This window comes from Marmota marmota, unplaced genomic scaffold, assembly GCF_001458135.2.
Source record: "Marmota marmota marmota unplaced genomic scaffold, marMar, whole genome shotgun sequence".
Lineage (NCBI taxonomy): Eukaryota > Metazoa > Chordata > Mammalia > Rodentia > Sciuridae > Marmota > Marmota marmota.
The window spans coordinates 8,078,436-8,098,654 of record NW_025999998.1 but is presented as its reverse complement, the minus strand read 5'-3'; the positions used below and the strand labels follow the sequence as shown (position 1 = coordinate 8,098,654).

The following is a 20,219-nucleotide window of genomic DNA, read 5'->3' as shown; positions in this document are numbered from 1 at the left end:
AGGGGAGGGGAGGGGAGGGGGGATAGTAGAGGATAGGAAAGGCAGCAGAATACAACAGACACTAGTATGGCAATAGGTAAATCAATGGATATGTAACCTATGTGATTCTGCAATCTGTATACAGGGTAAAAATGGGAGTTCATAACCCACTTGAATCAAAGTGTGAAATATGATATATCAAGAACTATGTAATATTTTGAATAACCAACAATAAAATTTTTTTTAAAAATGAATTGGACCTATTGAAGCCACATCATTGGGAAGAAGTAGATCAATCAGACAAGAATGGTAGATATCTCTCATTTGTTCTATCCAGTGGATAGTTGCACTTTTATTGGTGGTGGGGTGAGGGTGTGTACCAGGGATTGAACTATTGTTGTTCTTCTGATTGTAACAATTCAAGAGTTTATTCTGGGAATCATATTTTACTTCTTGAAATTTTGTGGCTTGTTTGGTCTTGATACTGTCCTTGGCATGTGGCTCAGTCTCAGCCAGTCAGAGCATCTTATCACCCTATCCTCAGGGGAAAGACTTGGTTAAGTATCTGATCAAATGAGAGACAAGTTTAAAACTTTTTTTCAGACTATGGCAAAACACAAGTGAACACCGAGATAAAGATCATAAATCTAGATCTTCTGAAAAGCACATCACTGCCGGGAGAGAAAAGTCTACTGAAGAATAGAACTGAGACAGTAGGCCCGGCTCCATCCTGCCATAGGCAGACACCTTGTGGAGCCTACCCTCTGGCAAAGGACCACTTCTTCCAGCCAGCAGACTACTGTGGGAGGACAGGACTTGCCTGGATCTGTCCACACGGACCTGCACGGGACCCAGGCTCACAGTTGGCCCGGGTCCATCCTGCTATCAGCAGACATCAGCTGGAGCCCAGCCTGTGGCACAGGATCAACACTTCTGACCAACAGACTACATCGGGAGGTCAGGCCTGGATCAGATCTGCCCTCATCAACTTTCTCAGGACCCAGTCCCAGGGTAGGTCCAAGTTTGCCCACCCCCCCCCCGCCCGCTTCCCCCATCTGGGAGCCCAAGCCTAACTTACAGCTATCTTGGGACATTGCAGTCATTGCCATAGCCTTCCCCATGCAGTAGCCCCTACCTTTTCAACAACAGACAGGGCCTAGAAGCAGCTACATCTCAGAGCAGGCATCCCAAAGACAGTGTAAAGACCACCTTTTCAGCCCCAACTCTGTAAGATATTGCATCCATCTTGGGGCACCTCCACTATTATCTCGAGTTACCTCTGCTATTGCCATCACCACCTTTAGTTCCAGTAGCATACAATGAGGGACACCAGCAGGGTCTGGAAGCCCAACACCAAGGTGAGGTACAGACAATCTGCATGGGTACTACAAGAATATAGGGTAGAAACTGTAATATCTCAGAACCACATGCAAGAAAGGAAGACACATAGACAACACAAAAAAAAAACAAGGGAGAAAAGTGCCCCAAACAAACCAGGACACTACAATTAACAGAACACATGGACAGCAAAGTTGATGAAATGTCAGAGAAGGAGTTCAGAAGGTTCATAATTAAAATGATCTGTGAATTAAAGAATGACCTAAATGAGCAAAAACAGGCAAAAATTGATCATTCCAACAAAGTGATAAGAAAGCAAATACAGGATGCAAAAGATTACTTCAAGAAAGAGATAGAGACTCTGAAAAAAAACCAGTCAGAAATCTTTTAATTGAAGGAAACAATAAACCAAATAAAAACTCAATAGAAAGCATAACCAACGAACTAGATCACTTGGAAGAAAGAACATCAGATAATGAAGACAAAGTATACAAACTGGAAAATAAAATTGATCACACAGTGAAGAAAATAAGAAACCATGAACAGAACATCCAAGAATTATGGACAGCATCAAAAGACCAAATATAAGAGTTATTGGGATAGAGGAAGGCTCAGAGTTTTAAACCAAAGGAATGCACAATCTCTTCAATGAGATAATATCAGAAAATTTCCCAAGCATAAAGAACGAATTGGAAAACCAAATACAAGAGGCTTACAGGACATCAAATGTACAAAATTACAACAGATCTACACCAAGTCACATTATAATGAAAATGCTAGCATACAGAATAAGGATAGAATCTTAAAAGCCACAAGAAAGAGAAATCAGATATAGGGGGAGACCAATTCGTATCTCAGCAGATTTTTCAACCCAGACATTCAAAGCCAGGAGATCATGGAACAACATATGCCAAGCTCTGAAAGAAAATGAATGCCAACCAAGAATCTTATATCCAGCAAAACCAAGTTTTAGATTTGATGATGAAATAAAAATCTTCCATAATAAACAAAAGTTAAAAGAATTTACAACTAGAAAGCCTATACTACAGAACACCCTCAGAAAAATATTCCATGAAGAGGAACTAAAAAGCAATGGTGAAACTCAGCAGAGGGAGGTATTACACTAAAAGAAAATCTAATCAGAGGAGAAACCAAGTCATGTTAAATACCAAAAATAAGCAAAAATGACTGGGAATAAAAATCATGTCTCAATAATAACCTTGAATGTTAATGCCCAAACTCACTAATCAAAAGACATAGATTGGCAGATTGGATCAAAAACAAAACAAAACTTAACTAAAACTAAAACAAAAAAGATCCAAAAATATGCTGCCTCCAAAAGACTCATCTCATAGGAAGACATCCACAGACTGACAGACTGAAGGTGAAGGGTTGGGAAAAATCATACCACTCACATAGACTGTGGAAGCAAACAAGGGTTTCCATCCTCATATCAAATAAAGTAGACTTTAAGCTAAAGTTAATCAAAAGGTATAAAGAAGGACACTACATTCTGTTCAAGGAAATCATACACCAACAAGACTTAACAATTATAAATATATATGCCCCAAATAATTGAGTGTCTATGTTCATCAAGCAAACTCTTCTCAAGTTGAAGAGTCAAATAGACAAGAACACAATAATTCTGGGTGATTTAACATACCTCTTTCATCACTGGATAGATCTTCCAAACAAAAGCTGAACAAACAAAGTATAGAACTCAATAATATAATCAATAGCTTAGACTTAACTGACACATATAGAATATTTCATCCTTCAATGAGCAAATTCACTTTCTTCTCAGCAGTACATGGATTCTTCTCTAAAGCAGACCATATATTATGCCACAAAGCAACTGTAAGCAAATAAAAAAAAGTAGAGATACTAACATGCATTTTATCAGATCCTAATGGAATGAAATTGGAAATCAACGACAAAATAAAAAATAAAAATTTCTCCATCACTTGGAGACTAAACAATATGCTCCTGAGAATGAACAATGGGTCACAGAAGACATCAAGGAGGCGATTAAAAATTATTAGAGGTGAATGAGAACACAGATACAACATATCAAAGTCTCTGGGACACTATGAAGGCAGTTGGAAGAGGACAGTTCATTGGATGGAGTTCATTCCTTAAAAGAAGAAAAAGTCAACAAATAAATGACTTAACATTACATCTCAAAGCCCTAGAAAAAGAAGAATAAATCTACATCAAAAGCAGTAGAAGACAAGAAATAATTAAAGTCAGAGCTGGAATCAATACAATTGAAACAAAAGAAACAAAAAAATTGACAGTACAAAAAGTTGATTCTTTGAAAAAATAAATAAAATTGACAAACCCTTAGCCATGCTAATGAAGAGAAGGAAAGAGAAAACTCAAATTACTAACATATGGGATAAAAAAGGAAATATCAAAACAGACACTACAGAAATACAGAAGATAATTAGAAATTATTTGAAAACTTGTACTCCAATAAAATAGAAAATATCAAAGGCATTGACAAATTTCTAGAGTCATATGATTTGCCCAAATTGAATCAGGATGATATACACAATTTAAACAGATCGATTTCAAGCTACAAAATAGAAGATGCCATCAAAAGTCTGCCAACCAGGGCTGGGGATGTGACTCAACTGGTAGCATGCTGCCTGGCATGCGCGGGGCGCTGGGTTCCATCCTCAGCACTACATAAAAATGAAATAAAGATGTTGTGTCCGCTGAGAACTAAAAAATAAATATTGAAAAATTCTCTCTCTCTCTCTCTCTCTCTCTCTCTCTCTCTTTCTCTCTCTCTCTCTTTGAATAAAGTCTATCTTTTTAAAACAAAAAAAGTCTGCCAACCAGTTCTTTTTTCGCTTGGTCTCGGCAGCAAGGAAGTGGTAGTGAAGATGAGGCAGAAGCACTATTTGGAGGCTGTTGTGCGAAGCCTAGTCGAGAGCTGCCCGGGCCAGGCCCGCTATCTCCTCTGGGCCTATAGTTTGTCACACGATGACAAGAGCACTTTTGAAGAACTGTGTCCATACTGTTTCCAGCTGTTGGTTCTGGATGACTCTAGAGTGCATCTCAAACACAAGGCCAAATTGACATGCAGAATACAGAAACTTCTTAATCAAGAAGCAAGAAATAATACACTCAGTTTTAAAGAAGCAAAAATAGTCAAAAAGTATAAAGACTCCAAAAGTGTATTTTTATTACTTGTAAAACATGCAACAGAACGGTTAAACATCTTGGTAAAAGCAGAAGCTTTTTGAAGAGCAGTCATACCACTCCTACCAGCAAATTCAGCCCCAAGAGACCAGAGAGACAGTCTCCAAGTTCTGCAAGCTTCCCCCCTAATATACCTGGCTCCAAAGGCAAGGTCCCAGCATTGATTGTCAGAACACCTATATCTGGAGAATCAACACCCCTTTGTTCCTCAAAGAGTGTGAAAAAATGAAAGAAACACTTCTCTCAACTAAAAATGTTGCTTAAGTCAGAATGAATCCCCCCAAAATTCAAAGATTGACTTCAGAAATTTCTTATCCTCTCTATGAAGTCTTTTGGACTTTGAGAATAAGAAATTTTTCCAATACAAATTCTAAAACTAAGTTAATAATATAAAAAGTTTTTTTAAAACTTATTTATTCTTTGAATACATGGAAATTAGGCAGACTTTTCTTGGCATTCTTCAGTGTAATAGGGAAAACATCTCATTAGTGTGAGTAACTAAAACATCACAGGTGGCCACTGAGGATCAAAAAATATATGAAAGTTTCTTGTAAATACTAAGGATATATGTGGATATTGAAAGATAGTATTTTTTCCTCCTTTAGTTTTAACAGTTTTCATTAAGCCATTTTCTTTCAAAATAACATTGAGAGCTTAAAAAAAAGTCTACCAACCAAGAAAAGCATAGGTCCGGATGGATACACAACTGAGTTCTACAAGACCTTAAAAGAAGAACTAATACCAATAATCTTCAGGAAATAGAAAAAGAGGCAGCACTTCCAAACTCATTCTATGAAGCCAGTATCACCCTGATTCCAAAACCAGGCAAAGACACATCAAAAAAAGAAAACTTCAGACCAATATCTTTAATGAATATAGATGCAAAACATCCTCAATAAAATTCTGGCAAATTGAATACAAAAACAAATCAAAAAAATTGTGCACCACGATCAAGTGGGATTCATCCCAGGGATGCAAGGTTGGTTCAACATATGTAAATCAATAAATGTAATTCATCACATCAATAGACTTAAAGATAACAATCATGTGATCATCTCAATAGAAGCAGAAAAATCATTTGACAAAATACAGCATCCCTTTATGTTCAAAACAGTAGAAAAACTAGGGATAACAGGAACATATCTCAGCATCTTAAAGGCTATCTTTGCTAAGCCCCAGGTCAATATCATTCTAAATGGAGAAAAATTGAAGGCATTCCCTCTAAAAAGTGATACAAGACAGGGATGCCCTCTTTCACCACTTCTATTTAACAGTTCTCAAAACACTGGCCAGAGCAATTAGACAGATGAAAGAAATTAAAAGGATACACATAGGAAAAGAAGAACTCAAATTGGTACTATCTGCTGATGATATAATTCTATACCTAGAAGACCCAAAAAGTTCCACCAGAAAACTTCTATAATTAGTAAATGAATTCAGCAATGTAGCAGGATATAAAATCAACACACATTAATCAAATGCATTTCTGTATATCAGACAAATCCTCAGAATGGAAAACTATCTTATTTACAATAGCCTTAAAATAAAATATTTGGGAATCAACTTAACAAAAGAGGTGAAATATCTATATAATGAAAACTACATAACCCCAAAGAAAGAAATAAAAGAAGATCTTAGAAGATAGAAAGATCTACCTTGCTCTTGGATAGGCAGAATATTATCAAAATGACCATACTACCAAAAGCACTATACAGATTTAATGCAATTCTGATAAAAATCCCAATGGCATTCCTCATAAAAATAGAAAAAGCAATCATGAAATTCATCTGTAAAAATAAGAGACCCAGAATAGTTAAACAGTCCTTAGCACAAAGAGTGAAACAGGTGGCAGACCTTAAGCTATACTACAGAGCAATAGTAACAAAAACAGCATGGTATTGGCACCAAAACAGACTGGTAATGAATAGAGGACACAGAGACTAACCCACAAAATTACAATTATCTTATATTAGACAAAGGTCCCAATAATATGCATTGGAGATAAGACAGCCTCTTCAACAAATGATGATGGGAAAACTGGAAATCCATATGCAACAAAAATGAAATTAAACCCCCATCTCTCACCATGCACAAAATTCAACTCAAAGTGAATGAAGGCCCTAGGAATTAAATCAGAGACTCTGCATCTAATAGAAGAAAAAGTAGGCCCTAATCTCCATCATGTCAGATTAGGCCCCTACTTCTTTAATAAGACTCCCATAGCACAAGAATTAAAATCAAGAATCAATAAATGGGATGGATTCAAACTAAAAAGTTTCTCCTCAGCAAAAGAAACAATCTGTGTGGTGAATAGAGAGCCTACATCTTGGGAGCAAATTTTTATCCTCAACATATCAGATAGAGTACTAATCTCTAGGGTATATAAAGAACACAATAAGCTAAGCACCCCAAAAACCAAATAATCCAATCAATAAATGGGCCAAGGACCTGAACAGACACTTCTCAGAAGACAATACACTATCAGTCATCAAATATATGAAAAAATGTTCAACATCTCTAGCAATTAGAGAAATGAAAATCAAAACTACTTTAGGATTTCATCTTACTCCAGTTAGAATGGCAGCTATCATGAAGACAAACAACAATAATTGTTGGTGAAAATGTGTGGGGAAAGGTATCCTCATGCACTGCTGGTGGAACTGCAAATTGGTGCAGCCAATATGGAAAGCTGTATAGAGATTCCTTGGAAAATTGGGAATAGAACCACCATTTGACCCACCTATCCCTCTCCTCAATCTATATCCAAAGGAATTAACAGCATACTACAGGGACACAGACACATCATTGTTTATGGCAGCACAATTCACAATAGCTAAACTGTGGAACCAACCTGGATGCCCATGAATAAATGAATGAATAAAGAAACTGTGATTTTATATATATATATACACACACACACATACACAATGAAATATTATTCAGCATTAAAATAGAATAAAATCATGGCATTTGCAGGTAAATGGATGGAGTTAGAGAAAATAATGCTAATTGAAGTTAGCCAATCCCTAAAAAGCCAAATGCTGGATGTTTTCTCTGATATAAGAAGGCTGATTCATAGTGGGATAGGGAGGGGGAGCATGGGAGGAATAGATGAACTCTAGATACAGCAGAGGGTTGGGTGGGGATGGGAGGGGTGTGGGGTTAGAAATGATGGTGAAAGGTAATGGGCATCATTATCCAAAGTACATGTATGAAGACACAAATTGGTGTGAATATACTTTGTATACAACCAGAGATATAAAAATTTGTGCTCTATTTGTGTAATATGAATTGTAATACATTCTGCTGTCATATAAAAATTGAAAAAAATTAATAAAAATTAAAAAGAATAGAACTGAGCTGAATAATAGAGAAGAGACCAGGACCAAAAATGAGTTTGTGTCTGAGAAGCTGAATCTACCCTCGTAACTTTCAGATACATTAGTTAAAATGTTTTTCTTAAACAATCTTTTATTGGGTATTTGATCACTTATAACCAAAGTGTTTTAAATGAAATCAATCAATAAAACAAGAGTCTGCATGTATATGTACTATGAACAGAATTCTGAAAAAATAGCTTTGTCTAGTTGATTAAGTCCTAATTCTATGAGAACTGAACTATACTTTATAGCCAAGAGTTTATAGAAGGAGGTCAGGTGACGGGGAGGTACATGTCTGCAGGATTTGGCCATTCTGTCTGGACATGGAGAGCTCTGGCATCTGTGGATCAGCAAACTGAAATATTGCATACTTGGCCATACAGATCTGTATGTGTATGGGCCCAGATGCATAATGGTATGGAAGGGCCAGGGGTTTGACATAGGTCCTAAATGTTTTTAAATGTCAGTCTAGGAATCAGGCTTATTCTGAGAGTAAAAGCCTGATGGAATTCCTGAGCAGTAGATACAAACAGAAATGCAAAGGAAATATCAAGAATGAAAAATAGACAGTTGAAGGGTGATTCTAGTCTGAAGTATCATGAAAAAATAAACAATGATAGGGGCACATGAGGGTCCAAATATGATTGCTTCCGTCTTAGTAGTATCCTTGCAAAAGTTCTTTCTCTGTGACACTTTGTCCTGTACTCTTCACTTTTGATAAAAATTTGGTTTTATCACATTCTAATTTGAGATGTTTTACTTGATCTGCACAGTATTTCTCTGACCCAGTGATTATCAGAACAAAATATGTTCTGGGAAAAGACTAAAAGGCTAAGATTTGATCTCTATAAAAGAAATTTTAGCAGAGAATTCAGAGTTAGGGCAGAATTAGCCTACGAACAAACTATCCATAATTTTCACAAAATTCAGTAACTTGTCCCTTCAGTTCAATACTTTTTCTTTAAAGAAATATTTCTCAACAGTACCATGGTCAACAAGGCATTCTGGAGACTTAGAGTAGAAAGGAATAAGGCTTTTATTGCCTGTGGCAAAACTCTGCCTATATTTATTTACCTTCCCTTATCCTTTACAAGCACAGACTTCTGGTTTCTGTAAAGAACAATTGACCACAGGCCATTCTCCACTGGCATCCCTGATAGCATTCAATTGGCTCTGCCCTTGTCATGGATGATGGATGCATACCACCCTACTCATAACACTTTGAATGGATTTGTTTGGTGTCACCTCAGATGGCCCAGGTCTTATCTGTCTAGAACCCTCAGTCATATGTTCTGTTCCATTGGTGACAAGGTGCAGGCTTATCTGGCCTTTTATGGGTACAACTAAATAATACCTCTCTGTTCTTGCCCTGGGGCATCCCTGTTAACTCTGGGCATCAGACATGACATCCATTTGATCTCTACACACGCAAAACTCAGAAGTGCAGGCTAATTCATTCCTGAGGTATTAACATTGATCATCGGGGAGATAAGAGTCAGCATTTTTTCTCCCAAGCTCTATGCATACTGTCCTGAGATGAAGTTCATTTAACCTCTTTACAATGGTCCTGTGATATCAAGTAATCTCTTTTTACCTGATACCATGTGGAGGTCAGCTTGGTAACATACTTACACTAGCTTTTCTTTCTTCCCTGCCTCACTCTTGTCATTATTCTTGTTTTACTGGGATTGTGTTCCTTAGTAAGGTGATAGCTTATAAGTTTTGCCTAATACCCTGCTTCCTGGAAAACTCAAGCTAAGACTATCGATACTAGCCATGGTCCTAGAATGCAGATCCTCAAGATGGCATTGCTTATCAGTTTAATGACATTGCCTCATTTTAGATGGTAAATGGTCAGTGATAATCATCCACTAGATTCATCACCATTTCTAATGGTCTTGCTGATGGTTAATTAGGATGTTGGAAAGGTGAAAAGCGAAACTTTATGTGGTGAGCCATTCTAATTAGACCGTGGCCGCCATTAGAAGATGGCGCCGGCTTCCACTGTGGCCTGTGATAAACAACTCCTAATATGGAGAATTGGCACGCAATCCCTTACCACCCTATGAGAAATGTCCACGTGGCAGCTTAAGATTGGTATGCTGGAGGCTTTATTAGGCTGTGCTTGGGCGCTCGGCGACGGGTCACTAGAAGATGATACTTGAATCAAGGCCTGAATAAACTGCTGAAAGAAGAATCCTGTGTCGTGTTTTCCCTTGCTGGCGAGGGGTCGCGACAACTTTAGGTAATGTGGTAGCTTTGCTTGAAGTTTGGGGCAATGATAATTTCATGGACTGAGGAGTAGGCAAGCCTTTCTAACAGCATCGGAAATGTCACAAAAAGACAATTATAATCTCAGAGCATCCAACCCTCAATTTAAGACACACAAATTCAGAGCACCTCTCTAGCAGAATTTAACGAAATTTCTATCTCCTTAATGCTTCAAGACCTACTGTGCTGAAAGTTAGGTAATTTGACAGTCAAAAGTCACATCCTTGGCAATGAAACTGACCCATCCTGAACTCCAAAGAAGACAGGAAAACAGAAACAGTAGAAGCCCCACAAAGGAACTTAAATGTACAACCTTGAGAGGTCTTTTGTATCAAAGGTGAAGACCTGACAGGGAAAGAAAAACGTCCTGAGACCTGGAGTGGGATAGTTGGGGGGACAAGACCAGAGAATCTTGGAAATCACTTTCCCATTCTCCTGAATCCTGTAGGTTAAAAGAAGTAGAATTCTCTACCTTCTTGCTAGAGAAGAACTTGCCTGGACACTGTATAACTTCTCCTCAAGCTTATGCCTAGAGAGATGATTTTGTTCCCCTCCAGTTCTGCTTCGCTGTTACCCATTGCCTCTAGGCTTAGCTCCTCCCTATTGTTGAGCTGATAACACAAGCATAGTCTGAACAATAAATATGATTCTTATTCCAGGAGAAGGCAATTTGTGTGCCTAAAAATTACAGAAGCTAGATAATAGTTTCCACAAAGAATCAGGGAAGATTTTATGAGAGTGGATTGTAAAAATGCAAGACTAGGAAGGTAGACTATAAGGAAGGACAAGATTCATTGACATGGGCCTCTCATAGGATTCAATGTTTCAGGGATTGACCAGGAATTGGTCTTTATAGTCTGCTGGGATGTTGCTTTGAAGCTTGGTCATCATGATGGCCTGTAGTCAGTGAGATGATGACTCTGCTTCTGCAGTACAATATTGAGGAAGGGATCAGAAGGCTCAGAGAGGTGGAAGTGCTAGGTAGTTTGACTATGGGAGACCTAAGAATATTCCACCTGGCAATCTTCACAGTTTATATAAAGCCCAGGAAACCTTCCTTTCCCAAAGGTAAGAGTGAATGGACAAGTGAGAGAAGAGTGGCATCTTTGAGAAGCTTAGGATGGCTGCTCTTAAAGAACAAAGATGGCAGAAGGTTGTGCTGCCATTAAATTATGCTCCTAATGATCACAATTGGAAGGAATTTTAGAATGTCAAAAACAGCAAAGCAGTAATTAACTGTCACAGGCAAGAATGGCAATAATTACTGTGTTGAGCAGTATGAGTAGAGTAGCAATCAGGGCACCTTGATCCACAGGGATCTGTGGTAGTTAACAATAGATCTTAGTGTTACCAGAGAGGTGAAGCAGATTAACAGTCAACTAAGATAGTGCTCAATTTGCATAACAACAAAAATTAATAGCTGGTTAGCAGAAGGATGACATCATATTTCACAGTGGAAAGGTTAGGTTTCTCAACCCATTCCCAGATACAAGTGCTTTATGAACCCAGAGACCACTGGCCTATGACTGAAGTAGAGACCCGGTCCCTTGAGGAAGGACTTACTGTGCCACCACAAGCACATCCTTCTCCAGAAAGACCTGGGTTTCTATTTCAGGGCAACTGTGATGGGGGACAGGAGAAAATGTAGATTTTTTGAGGAAAGTTATATAATAAGTCTGAGCTGATAGTGATATTGGAAAACTAGAATGCCTCTAGTAAGTGAAGGCTCATGGAGAACAGGTAATAAATGGAGGTTTGAACAAAATCCATGTCAGTATCCAATGGTCTCATATCAACCCTATGGTTATGTTCCCAGTCCCTGAATATATAATTCAGACTAATATATTCAGTATCTGATATAAGCCTTATTATGGTAACCTGGCCCGGGAAGAAAGGACTATTAAGGTAGGAAAGCACAAATAGAGAGCCCATCCCTAAAACTGGAACTTCCCCATCTTCAGGTAGGGGAGATTATCATCTTCAATTTATGGATAAGGAAATCATGTCTCAGAGAGATTAAATTAACTTGGCTAAGGTTTTACAGTTGGAATGACAAAACCAAGAATTGAACATTGTTCAGTCTGGCTTTATAGACTAATTTATCCAGTTCTTAAGTTTTTCCTATTTTTTTGGGGGGTGGGGGAGGGAGAGGCAATTTGTGTGCCTAAAAATTACAGGGAGGGTATTAAACTCAGAGCACTCAATCACTGAGCTATATCCCCAGCCCTATTTTGTATTTTATTTAGAGAAAGGGCCTCACTGAGTTGCTTAGCATCTTGCTTTTGCTGAGGCTGACTTTGAACTCTCAATCCTCCTGCCTCAGCCTCCTGAGTCCCTAGGATTATAGGCATGTGCCACTGCACCCAGCAAGTCTTGCTATTTTGTTGGTGCTTTTCTGTTCTTAAACTGGAATATATAAGACAATCTCGTTCAATTTCAGATTTCCTGATAACATTTGGTTACTTCTTTTAATTGATCCTATGTCTGTGGTTTTCTTGATATGGGAATCCTTTTAAAATTTTATTTATTAAAAAATTGTATTTGTACAAAACCCTTGAGCCAATTCCTTTCAATAATGCTGATGGTGCCCATCATATACAGAAGGTTTGGAGGTAGGAATGATGATTCTTCACAACTGAGCCTTACTCTCAGGAGGTACTTTCCAGAATTTTACTTGAAGAGAGCCAATGAATTAGTAGCACATAAGGAAAGAAAATTACTAATTTTGTAGGCAACTGCTATTAGCATCAGAATGTAGTAACCTGGTCTACCAGGATTTGTTATTTGGAAGAAATAAAGTTAAATACTTATCACACACTGTATACTAAGATGAATTCTAGAGTTGGATGCACATTTAAAAAAAATTAAGTGAAAATATAAAAGTAGTAGAGGAAGTTAACACCAGATGTCGAGTGGAAAAACCCTTTTCAAAATAAAGGACAAGAAAGAAACAATAAATGAAAATACTGGTGGATCTATTTACATGAAAAAGTTAAAGTCCCTGTTGTGAAAGCCATCAGAAAGAAAATTACCAGAAAAACTGGAAATTCTGAAGAAAATCTTAATAGATAGAAATTATTACAATCAATCTATCTATTTATCTTCTAGTCAACAAAATGTATTGACTAACTATCATTAGCTAGATTAGATAATGGAGATGTGACAGCAAACAAAATAGCCATTCTTGGAGACAGACATAATACGGAAGGTAGCAGTAAGTTCCAGAGGGAACAATGAAGTGAGAAATATGATTAAGGGCTTCCAGGAGGGAAGACATTTCAGTTTTTAATTGATGGAAGGTTTGGAGCCAAACCCAAAAAGACTTGGGAAAAAAGGATCTGGGAAAACTCCAAAGGACACTGGTTCCCCTCATTTATACTGAGTTGTACTTGATGGATATAATCCCAGTAAAAGGCATATTTTAACAGAAGCCACAGCCTGAGTCAAAGGAATAGATGATGAAAAGTGGACCAAGTGGACTGGGGAGGATGCCATCACTTTGGTACAGGGAGGGTTTTGAATGTTTGATGTTGTATAAGCAGTTCCTGGATTTGTCATTTCTGATTTGTGGGTAGTGGTTCTCAACTAGCAGTGATTTTGCCCTCGAAGGGGACCATTTGGCAATGTCTGGAGACGCTGTCAGAATTCTGGAGAAAAGATGCTACTGTCATCTAAGAGCTAAAAGCCAGGTGTGCTGCTAAATGTCATGCAACGTACAGGAAAACCCTTCCTTCAAGTCATCTAACCCAAAATATCAGTCATTTTAGTAACTCTGATTTACTCAAAAGTAAAGAAAGGAAAGGGAAGATAACCTTACCAAAGTTGGCTCTGGAGTATTCCATGTAGAGAATTTCTTATTAGAAAAAGGGACCAAGTAGATGTCACTGAATGTCAGGAATATCCTCCCTAATGAGCAAAAGACAAAAGACCCAGAATTCAACTTCTATTGTCTTCTGACTAAAGGGTACACTCACCTGCTTTCTGTAACTCATTATGTTCTTTAATTTTATTTCAGTTGTTACACAACAGAATAAAATATAATTTTGCCTTAAAGCAAGGATAAAAAAAACCTAGGGGGCTGGGAATGTAGCTCAGTGGTAGGGTGTTTGCCTAGCATGTGTGAGGTTCTAGGATCAATCCCTAGCACTGCCAAAAGAATTCATATATATATATATATATATATATATATATATATATATATATATGAATTTTAAAGCTATATGATATTAAAAGCTTTTTATCATTGGTAAGATGTTTATCCTGGCATTCCTAACCTAACCTGCCTTCTCAGCTATTGACTGTTTTCTTTCCTAATAGGTCCTAAGCTTGGAATTCTGGGAGCTTCATTTTACTTATTTATTAATTGCCTTACTTGTTGTAAAAACAACTTTGAAAAAAATCAAAATCCCACCCTCCTATTACACTTATTCCCACTCTGAGACTGTGACCCACCACGATCTTCTTGAGTGTTGTTAGAATTCATGCTTACATGGATGTTTGCCATCCTCCACTCTGGGAAGCTCTCATCTGTGCTTTGTTCTTGGCATCTACAGGCACTACAGGAAAAGGAAGTTCTTAGAAGATAAATGAGCATCTAGACTGGCAAGCCTGAAGTCAGTCCTTTCTGAGCAGGTACACCTCATGATGACATTACTATTCTTGTAATTTTATGGAGAATATTTTTCATGGACACTTCCTGAGTTGCACATGAAAGAATAATTAGTAGTTACCTCTATTTCAGAAATGAGGATAGCCTAGGAAAACCAGAGATGAAGCCATAAGTAACAACAATATTACCTGAATTTCTGCCATACCCTTCTCTATAGACATTCCAAGCATTCATTCATTTAATCTTCACAAGAATATAGGTAGGTTCTATTAATGTATCTATTCTATAAATGAGGAAATGAAGAAACAGTGAAACTCAAGTGTTCAGCCAAGTTCACAGAGCTAATAAGTGGAAGAATAAAACTCAAGGAGTGTCACCTTACAGTCAGTATGGTATACTTTAACTGTGCTTCCCTCTATGTCCGCTAAAATAGAACAGATCATCTTATTTAGGGCATTTTCAGAGGTGGTATAAGCCAAAGCATGATTGTAACATCATTCCCCATCCAAATATCACACACTGGTGTCAAAACACTAACAAATGCTTAGTGGTTTTTCAATTTTAAGATAGGAGGATGTTACCCTGGAAAGTGACATGTGTCACTGCTTATGTCAGTAGGTAGCTTTAGTGAAGGACATTGTGAACCCCAACACTAACAGGAATTCTAAGAATATCAGAATAAATGGATAGGAGAAAATCACCAAAAGTAAAACTTAAAAAAAAAAACTTCCAAAAGCTGAAAAACAATGAGTCTTTTGATTAAGCATGTTCACTGTGAATGCTCAGCACAGGAATCTAAAACAAGATTCATACCAAGAACACTAGAAACACAGAGAAGTTACCAAAATCATCCAGATAAAATCAGGGAACGTGAAAGTGTTAGGAGCTGGAATGGTGTTGGACTTCTCAAACCACAATATTAGAAGTTAGAAACAAGCAAGCAAACAGACAAAAGTCTTGAAAATACTGAATAAAAATTGTCTTCAAGTGAGATTTTCAACCTAGTCTAATGATATAAAGGCTTGATACAAAGCAAGTTCTCAAGCACCCTTTCCCAGAAGCTGCTAGAGAACATTCTTTGCTGAAGAGAGGTTGTAAAACAAGAAAGGAAGACGAAAGATTGATGATGGAGAGTCACAGCACAGCAGCCCAGTGACAGGGCTGGGGAGCAATCAGTGCATGTGTTCTAGAGGACAGAGGTCTGCTAGAGGAAGGCATTCACAGAACAAATACCATTGAGCACCTGTCAGGTCCACTGGAGCATGGAAATATCCAAGAGTACCTGAAAACTCCAAAAAATCAAAATTATATGAGAAATTAAATAAAATCCTAGGGCATCTTCTTTCTATACCACCTAACTCAGCACAGAATAACTTTTTCATTATATTAAATCAATATAATGTAAACACTGGTTATTGACTTAACTAAATAATGATCTAGTTCTATCTTCCATTCTTCTAAATTCTGAAATCTAGAAGAGCTATAGAAAAGGAATAGATTTTTTAAGATTAAAGCTACATCATTCGATGGCAAAATGTGATCTGAATTGACATGAGTCTATTTACAGTCTTTATTTATCCCACTTGCTATCAATATTCATATGTTTTGTTGCAGAAATATAACGTGTTTCATTATGGAGTGTTGCCTCAGATCCCTCTGGGGGTGTTAAGTAATACATCTTAATATGGTCTACGAACATATTAACTTTTTGATGTCCTCCAGATTTTGGATTCTGAAATGCATCTGGCCCCAAGGGTTTGGAGAAGGGATTGAGGACCAGTATAAATATATTGAGAGAATGAAGGCAGGGAGGGTACATCAAGAAGGGAAGGAGCTGCTATGTATGACAGCTAAATTCTCAAGCACAGAGTGTAAAGAATAACAAAATATAATTTTATACAGGAAAATTTAGGCACACAATAGAATAAACAGCAAATAGAATTGGAAGTAGTTCCCATGGGGAACAGTCCAAGGACAGAAAAAAAGTGCAACAGAGGGCTACTATTTTCATTATAAGCCTTTTTATTATTATTTGATGTTTTAAACTATGTCTTATTTTGAGAGAAAATAAAAAATAATTTTAAAAAATCAATCACCCTTCCCTCAGGATCATACAGGTTAGAATGCCAATAAAATCAGTATTCATTTCCACTTTTAAAGATACATAACCCAGTATGAAACTTCATATCCATTTCAAGTATCTGAGGGGAAAGGATACCCAGATACTATTCAGCTTAAGAGAGGCTCAATAGCTACACATTCATTAATTATATTTAAAAATTTCATCATAACACAAGCACCTAACCATCTAAAAATATATAGGAAAAAAACATAAATATTTTTCCTGGGGACATCGAAGAGGGAACCTAAGCTTCTTTGTTCCTTACTTTCATCTCCCACAGTTCCATTTAATCACATGAACACAAGACTTCCAAGATCATCCCAGGCTGCTTTACAGCAGCATTGCCAATGCAGTTCTTGACATTAGGGATTTTTTGCCTGAGCTTATTGATCTATTTTCACATTGTTTTTTTTTTTCATTGCCTATTTCTGAACTCCTAACATTTGTTTCTGAATATGTAAGAAATTACAGATGCGTTTCAAATTTTACTCATGTCACTTATTGGCATATCCTGTTACTTGGTGTGTATTAGTTGCATTATTGTTTACTATTTTTTCTTCATTGAATATCAAGATAGAGAGACAATCCTGGTAATTTAAAGTATGTAAAACTATAGTAAAGACTCAAAACACTCCTCAGAGAAGCCACTTTTAAAATTGGGTGGTTTTCTTCTATGCATGAGTTAAAAAATACACTGTTGGAACATGTCCACTTTCTTGGTGAAAAGTAGAAAGTGTTCAGAGAAGTCTGAGGTGTGGAATTCGGTACTAGCCTGGGTTCAGATCCCTTATGTCACTTATTATGTATCTGTTTTTGACAAGTTACCTTCCCTCTTTGAATCTCAGTTTTCCTTTTTTAAAATATTGCCTCCTACTAATCCAGGTCTCAATTGTGCACTGTTGACATTTGGGGCTGGGTATTTCTACATGTAAAGGTCTGTTCTGTTCATTGAAGGGATTCTATTCACTAGATGCCAGTACTCCAATCCCTGCTGCCATTGTAACAACTGAAAATATTTCTAGACATTGAAATGTCCCCTGGAGAAGAAAGCACAATTACTGAGAACCACACTGATAACCACTTATGTTAATTGAAACCATCCATCATTCAGACTTTGCAAAAGATATTGTTATTCAGAATCTTAGCATATGCAATCACTCAGTTAAGCACAAACAGAATACTAGATTTACAGTGGTGCACCCTTATCCTCATGGATATGTTGCAAGACCCTCAGCAGATGCCTGAAACCATTGAAAGTACAAAACCCTACAATTGCTATGATTTTTCCTATAATTAAAGTTTAGTTTATAAATTAGGCACAGTTAAGAAATTAACAATAACTATAAAACAGAACAATTATAACAATAAATGTAAACAAGTTATATGACTGTTTTTTCTCTGCCATTCTATCTCAAAACATCTTATTAGACTGTACTCATCCTTCTTCTTATGTTGATGTGAGATGACACAATGTCTACCAGATGAGATGAAATGAGGTTAATGACATGGCATTATGATATACCATTAGGCTACCATACAAGGATCATTTGGTCCCAAGCACTGCAATACTGCAACAATTGATTGGTTATACAAGACAACTAGTAAATTTAGTAATTGACTAATGGGTGGGTGCTGCAGTCTGGCTGGGCACAAATCACGAGCCACTGAAGCAGGAATAAACTTTATTTCTGAACTCCAACAGCACACTCCACACACGCTCCCTGGGAACTATCCCGAACCCCACGCGGCTAGACCAGGAACCAGCCACCGGAAATATATCCTCTGGAAATCCCTCCTCCTGCACTTCCCCAACCAATAGGAACCCTCGGGGAATCCCTGGGAATCCCCACGAGAACTCCAAAGTAGCACGAGAACTCCAAAGTGGCGCGAGAACTGCAAAGTAGCGGCAGAAGCGGATAGTAATGCCTTGCCTGTCAATCAATACTATTGGCAAAATGCCAGGGGCCATTCCGACTCAGCTGTGGCTCTCAGCAAGTGGGCAGTGTATATAGGGTAGTTACACTAGACAAAGGGGTGGTTCACATCTTGGGCAGGATGGGGGGGGTAGCACAAGACTTCATCATGATACTCAGAATTATGCACAATTTAAAACTTGTGAATTATCTATTTTTGGAATTTTCTACTAAGTATTTTCAGACCCTAGCTGACCATGAGTATCTAAAGCCTTGGAAAATTAAACCATGAATAATGAAGACTACTATAATATTATCTTAATTATTTTCAGTGATCACAGGGAAGATGAAAAATACAGTAGGGAAAGCTTATGTCTAAAAGAACAAACAGACCCTAAAGAGTTTCTTACCTTCCAGAAGGCCAATAATTGAAAGAACTTTAGAGATTGTATATAATAAAACATCATTATATGGAAGAGGAAAGCAAAGGCAAAAGTACAAGGGTTATCCTGGGGTATCCAGGATTAAAAATGCAATGCTGAACCTGCCATCTGCACCATATTGAATAATATGAAGCACTCCTGTGTCCTTATAACTAGAGACTAGCTAATGTGTTATGAAAGAGTTGAGAAAGTAAAATAATTGAGTGTAATAAAAAGTATTTTTTATTTTCCTGTATAGAAGCAAATTTAAGGAAGAAGAGCAGAAAATTTTTCTGCGGGTGTTAGCCCCTAACTCAGGAATCAGCCACCAAGCCATTTGATTTTAACCTTTTCTGGAGTGATAGTAACTCTCCGGCCTCCTTTCTTTGCACAGCTTGATTCCCATTGGTTCAAAGACAATCACATCCACTGCCTCAGGAAGTGAGACTTCTTCAATTCTTCCTGGCAAAACAATGAGCTTGTCTGAAAGGTGATTATTTTTCACTAGCTTCTGAGAAAGATAATAGGGTACCAATGCTGTTGCTATTCAGAACTTTATGAAAAATAAGTTCAACAAATTAGAGGTCATGATAGAAGGGACAAAGGAGCAACATCTTAATTTCTTGAAATGTTTCTAAAGAAAAATAACTTGTTTTTCTTACTGCACAAATATTTAATTGTTTATTATAGATAATTAGAAGAAGATGCAGATAAGAAACAAAAATATGTACAATCCTACCACATAGAAATAATAACTATTATGTTCTTTTGCATGCTCTTCAGACAAATACATGTGTGTATGTGGGATCTCAAGGCCTGTGTGAGCATGGATACACATGCAAATATATTTTTAGTGGGGTTTTCATTAGTGGCTTCAAATTATTTCCTATCATTCTAATTGCAATAAATATTAAAAAATCTGTATAACAATCTTCCATAAATTATAATCCTGATCATTGTTAAATTATCCCTGGT

General features: G+C 37.2%; 1 pseudogene; it reads left to right on the top strand.

The window, feature by feature from the left end:
* The first annotated feature begins 4,187 nt into the window (after positions 1–4,187).
* LOC107148306 lies at positions 4,188–5,046 on the top strand (annotated as a pseudogene).
* The last annotated feature ends 15,173 nt before the right edge of the window (positions 5,047–20,219 follow it).